This window comes from Apodemus sylvaticus, chromosome 2 (genome assembly GCF_947179515.1).
Source record: "Apodemus sylvaticus chromosome 2, mApoSyl1.1, whole genome shotgun sequence".
NCBI lineage: Eukaryota > Metazoa > Chordata > Mammalia > Rodentia > Muridae > Apodemus > Apodemus sylvaticus.
The window spans coordinates 50930779-50937409 of NC_067473.1; positions in this window are offsets into that span (position 1 = coordinate 50930779).

The following is a 6631-nucleotide window of genomic DNA, read 5'->3' on the forward strand; positions in this document are numbered from 1 at the left end:
AATTAAAAAAAACTTAGGCCTGTGTAGTCCAGGAACTATAAATGTGTACCAATAGTAAGTGATCCTTACCTTCCTATGTGGGTACAAGATGATAATATATTAAGAGTTACATACCAGTAACAGTGATAAACATCATGTCTGCAGTCTATTGACAACTTATTGTTTTATCCAGGATGTTACAATAATTTGTAAGTATGTACATATGTGTGTGTCTTCATGTATGTGTATATATGTCTATAATGTGTATGAATGATCAGTTGCCTTAAGTGGATTTCTATGACTTACATCAAAACTCAGGCTCATCCATCACATAAATTAGAACATAGAAACTAGACTTCCTAAACTATTTCTCTCAGTTACATAACTTAAAATCAAAAAGAAGAAAGAATGGGACTGAAATATTTCAGTACCAAAAGTTTGGTATCTATATAGGCTTGATGCAACTACTGTCTTAAGGTCTAAATGAAATAATTGTAGATCCAAAAGGTTAGTAAAACTGGTTTTATTTATAAATGAATTTTCTAGAATACATATTCAAAGTATGTTTTTCTAATATATATCTATGTTTAATGAATTCATAATACAAGTATCTAGAGAGATGGATCAATGTTAAAAGTAATGTCAAGCAAGCAAGAGAACATAAATTCAGATCTGCAAAATTCACAAAAAAGCCAAATGTGTTGGAGATATTACTTACTGTTCCGTTGTTGTGAAGAGACACCATAATCAAGTAAATGCATAAAGGGCTTTTTTTACTTAGGCTTTACCTATAGTTCATGATCATTATTGTGGAAAACATGGAAGCGGGCTGACCAACAAACATCATATTAGATCTGCAGCTGATCGCTTACTTTGGATGTACAAGATAGAAGAAGCAGAAACAGAAGAAGCAGAAGGAGAAGGAAAGAGAAAGGAAAGGAAGGGCTTAGGGAAGAAGGAGAGAAGATGAAGGAAGAGGAGATGAAGAAGAAGGAGGAGGAGATGAAGAAGAAGGAGGAGATGAAGAAGGAGGAGGAGATGAAGAAGGAGGAGGAAGAGGAGAAGAGAAGGAGGCAGAGAAACATGGGGAAAAGACAAAGAGAAGGAGGGAAGTGAGGGGTACAGAGAAAGGGAGAGGGAGAAAGGGAATGACTAGGCCTGGTGTAGGCTTTTATTACTGAAAATCTGCTGCTAATGATGTACCTCCTCCAGCAAAGCCATACTTCCTAATCTCTCCAACACCTGGGAACAACACATTCAAATATGTGAGCTAATGGGGTTATTCTAGTTCAAACCACCACAGTGTTAAATGTCTACAACCCTAGCACTGTGTTATGAGACAAGTAGACCAGTGACTCAGTGGCCATGTAATATCATTAAAATGGAGAGACTAGGATTTCAGTAAGACACCTTACCTCAAATCTTCTCAGATAGCAAGAGTAAATGACTCAGTGATATCCTCTGGTTTCCACATTGTAAAGTATCCCTGAGAGTGCTGCACACACACACACACACACACACACACACACACATACATACAAACACACACACACACACACACAAACACACATACACTTAAAATAACATTTTAGGGGCTAGAGAGATTGCTCAGTGGTTAAGAGCACTGACTATTCTTCATAAGGTCCTAAGTTCAAATCCCAGCACCCACATGATGGCTCGCAACCATCTGTAAGGAGATCAGACAGCTTCTTCTGGAGTGTCTGAAGACAGCTACAATGTACTTACATATAATAAATAAATAAATCTTTAAAAAACATTTTAAAAATACTTAAATCATAAAATATTATCTACAAAGCTTTTGTTTGATCTCACTTGAAGATAAATGCTTTAGAGACATGTTAATAATATGGTAACTTTTTTTGGATTTTTGTTCTCAATTCTAACCTTCCTTAAAAGGTAAATACCTTTTATTTATGAATATGAAATTGCATGAATTTTTATGCACACTACATAAGTGCAGGTACTTCCAGAGTCCAGAGAGCATAGGATGCTCTTGATCTGGACTTGTTAGTCACCTGATGTGGATGCTGGATGTGGATTGCACCTTCTCTGTAAGATTTGTACGTGCTCTTAACCAATCAGGCCCCTTCAGTCCATCATGTCCAACTTTCTCTAGTCATTCTTCACATTACTCCTGGCATCTTGATAGCTAAATGCTTCGGGATCTTCCTGTGACCATCTACTGTTGCATGAGTATGCTTTAGGCTAGACATATAATTAATGTATTTGCCTAATGATTCTTACTATTTCTTAAGCCAGACCTTCAACTTTGATGAAGCTACAGTACATGCAGAGAAACATTTTCAAAGTGGCTAACATTTAATTTTCTTTAGATTATTTTGGAAATGTAATTTAAACTCAATATTATGAGAAATTGTGTCAAACTGAACTACTTTTTTCTTTTCTTTTTTGATTATTTTAATTTTTTACAAGTCAAATGCTATCCTTCTTCCTAGTCTCCCCTCTGAAAACGCCCTATCCTACCCTCTTTCCCCTTTTCCTCTAAGAGGGTACTCCCCCACTCTTCCCTCACCCCTCTAGTATTCCCCTTTGCTGGGGCAACAATTCCTCACAGGACCAAGCACCTCCACTCCAGCTGATGCCAGATAAGGCAATCCTCTCTGATGTATGGAGTCCAACTATGGACTCACCCATGTATGCTCTTTGGTTGGACAACCATACTAGTCTACTGTTTGCAAACACTTCCTTGCATCACCAATAGTATTGGGGTTTGTTGCCTGTAGGCAGGATGGATCTGAATGTGGGGCAGTCTCTGGATGGCCTTTCCTTCATTCTCTGTTTCATTTTTTGTCCCTGCCTTGCCTTTAGACAGGAACATCTGATCTTAATTGACCTTTGGAGACTTGACTCCATAAAGAATAGTCTGTCTGGAAGTACAAAATGAAAGATTCAGATTGAAAGACTTGCAAGACTTGGTTGAGAAATAAAGAATACATGGAAAAATTCATCCTTTTTTAAAATTATTTTAGCAGTCATAATTTTATGGAAAATCTACATGCAAAATTACATAAGGCATTAAAATATCTGTTTGTAATTTGGAGTTTCTAAAATTTACAAATTATTATAACATTACTTCACAAAGTTACAGTTAGATGAGAATACTTATCTAATATTTACAAAACTACACTACTAATGATATAAAGCATGTTGTGGAATGAATATCTTATTCCTCCTGTATACCTTATACTATTACCTGGATCCTTGCAACTCATCCCCAATAAATGTTAGCCACATTCTACTCTCCTTCTCTATGAATTTAACTATTTGAGATTCTACAAAGGAGAGTGATCACGTTGTGTTGAATTCTCTGTGTCTGGATTAGTTTTTTAATATAATAGTTTTCTATTAAAACTTTGATATAGTTCAAAAACTCTACCTAACACACACAGAAAGATAAATTAGATTGAAAAATACCAAAAGTATCTCTTTTGTAAGCAATTTTCTCATTTTAAATGGTTAAATAATGCTATGGATATTTTCATCTTTGTGCATTTGTGTAACTGTAGACTTGAAAGACTCAAGTATATCTCATGAAAATTAAGATTCACTCAGGATCTTGTATAATATATATATAAGATATAATATTATCATATTTCTATAATATATTAGTATCATATATACTTACATAATTATAAAAATATATAATATTGTATCTGTAATATACAAGATAATATAAATATCCATGTGTGAAGCCATTTTGAGAAAATCTTATCAGTTACTAAGATTTTTTTAATCCAAAACTGCTTGCCTTTTACAAATGAACTAATCTAATTTATCCAAAAATTCATCAGAAAAATATTTTTCTGCAATATAAATGAAATTTGGCACAGAGAGCTTTGCTTTACTCGAAGACACATTAAATGCAAGTTTAGTACATTAGTGGTAGAGGTAGATTATGCATTGAGCTTACTGTATCTCCCTAAAGACGCTGATCATTTTGCTAGCTTACATTAGAAACTGAGATGAGATCCAAGATGGGAGGATATGGGAAAACAAGATATAGGACAGTGTCTTTGTAGGTTAATCTCATGCCAAAATCTTCAGAACTATCCCAGGGGTTATTTAGTCAACAGAGTCAGTGCTCATAGGGCTGACAGATATCTCATTATGTATAATTGTTATGTAAGTGAGGGGGTGGGGAGTCACACTGCTTTGACTTAGCAAATAGTTTTTTTTTTTGAGAAAACTCTTTATAAAGATTCATTTGAAACAGCTGTGCATGCAGCATTTACAAGAGCCAAAGTCTGCTCTTTAAACAATAGGCTGAAAGGACAGTATATCAAGTCCATTTGAAACCAAAGAGAAGTGTACTTTCTTCCCCATATGAATAATATGATGTCCTCACAAGGTTGCTTTCAATAGAAACAACATCAAGTTCTTCCTTTGTTTCCTCCTATGATAATGGGAATGCATGTCTAGGAGTGAGGAGAAAACAACAGTAACATCCAATGTTTGCAAACTCACTCTGCACAGCACTTCTTATATTACAAATTGATAGAGCCCTAAGTCATGCAGCACAAATAGTTTGGTAGGTAAAAGGTCCTCAAAAATGTATTTAATGGTGTAACTTTGAAATAAAAGAAAAATTGCTATATATATATATATATAAATTTTTCTTTTAACAATGCCAAATAATTACTGATATAAAAGTGGGGGTTTCAAATAAAAGACACATTATTTGAAGATTCCAAAGTTAATGCACACAAATCAGAGATAGCATGTTTCATTTTGATATGTATGGAGTATAAGAAATTAGCGAAATTAGCAATGAATCAGGATTGGGCAATGTTTCAAAGGAGAGAACAAACAGTGGAGTGGTATAAAGGATTAAGGAATTAGGAAAGAGAATAATGGAACAGACATGTAGCTTTAGTTTTTTTCAAAATCTACTTTATTTACAGTTCTTTTTTTTTTTTTCTTTTGGCTTTTGGGTTTTATTGTTCTTAAAATGATAGTTTATTTGTTTCCAATTCTAATGTTATTTTCTCTCCAGGTTTTCCCTCTGCAAACCCCCAGCCATCCCTTTTTACCCTGATTCTGGAAGGGTGCTCTCCCACCAACCCACCCACCTGCCCACTCCTGCCTGACCACCATTGCATTCCTTTACACTGGGGCATCAATCAAGCCTTGGCAGGACCAAGGGCCTCCCCTCCTATTGATGCCAGATAAGGCCCCTTCAGTTCCTTTAGACCTTCCTCTAACTCCTCCATTGGGGTCCCTATGCTCTGTCCTGTGTTTGACTGCAAGCATCCGCATCTGTATTGCTCAGGATCTGGCAGAGGCACTCAGGAGTCATCTTATCAGGCTCCTGTAAGTAAGCACTACTTGGCATAGGCAATAGTATCTGCATTAGGGTCTGCATGTGGTAAAGATCCCAAGGTGGGGCAGTCTTTGGATGGCCTTTACTATGGTCTCTCTACCATTTTTTGTCCCTGTAATTCCTTTAGACAGGAGCAATTCTGGGTTAAAATTTTGGAGATGGGAGAGTAGCCACATCTAACAAGAAGAGGGCCATGCCTAACCTCTAGATATGGTCTCAACAAGTTCTCCCTCCCTTTTGTGGGGTATTTCAGCTAATGTAATCCACGTGGGTTCCTGGGAGGCTCTTGCTTTCCTGGCACCTGAGATTTTCTGGTTACTACCCCCAGTTCCCCACGGCCCATTGCTACACACCACTGTTCAATTTCCTGAACCTATGTATATCTTCTCCATTTTTCCCATATCTGATTCTTCCCCTCTTTCCCCTCCTTCTCTGTTCCTCCTAAGTCCCTTCCACTCACTACTTCCCCCTTCTAAGTAGGACTGAAGCATCCATTCCTTGGTCTTCATTCCTCTGAACTTAATGTGTTATTTGCATTGTATCATGAGTAGTCCATGTTCTTTATCTAATCCACTTATTTGTGAGTAATACCATGTGTGTTCATTTGTGACAGGTGATATTTTTTCTAGATCCATCCATTTGCCTGCCAATTTCATGAAGTCATTGCTTTTAATACCTAAAAAGTATTCCATTGTATAAATGCACGGCATTTTCTGTCTCCATTCTTCTGTTGAGGGACATATGGGTTATTACCAGCTTCTAGCTATTATAAATATGGCTTCTATAAACATAGTGGAACATGTGTCCTTATTACATATTGGAGCATCTTCTGGGCATATGCCCAGGAGTGGTATAGCTGGATCTTCAAGTAGATCTATGTCCAATCTTCTGAGGAATCACCAGATAGATTTACAGAGTGGTTGTAGCAGGCTGCAATCCCTCCAACAATGGAGGTGTTTTCCTCTTTCTCCAAATCCTGGCCAGCATCTGCTGCAGCCTGATTTTTTTTATCTTAGCCATTCTGACTTGTGTGAGGTGGAATCTCAGAGTTATTTTGATTTGTATTTCTCTGATGACTAAAGATATTGAACATTTCTATAGGTACTTTTCAATCATTCAAGTTTCCTCATTCTCTGTTTAACTCTATTCCCCATTTTTTGGATAGGGTTATTTGGTTCTCTAGTGTTTAATTTCTTGAGTTCTTTTTAATATATTGGATATTAGCCTTTTATTGAATATAGGATTGATTAATATCTTTTCACAATCTGTTGGTTGCTGTTTGGTCCTATT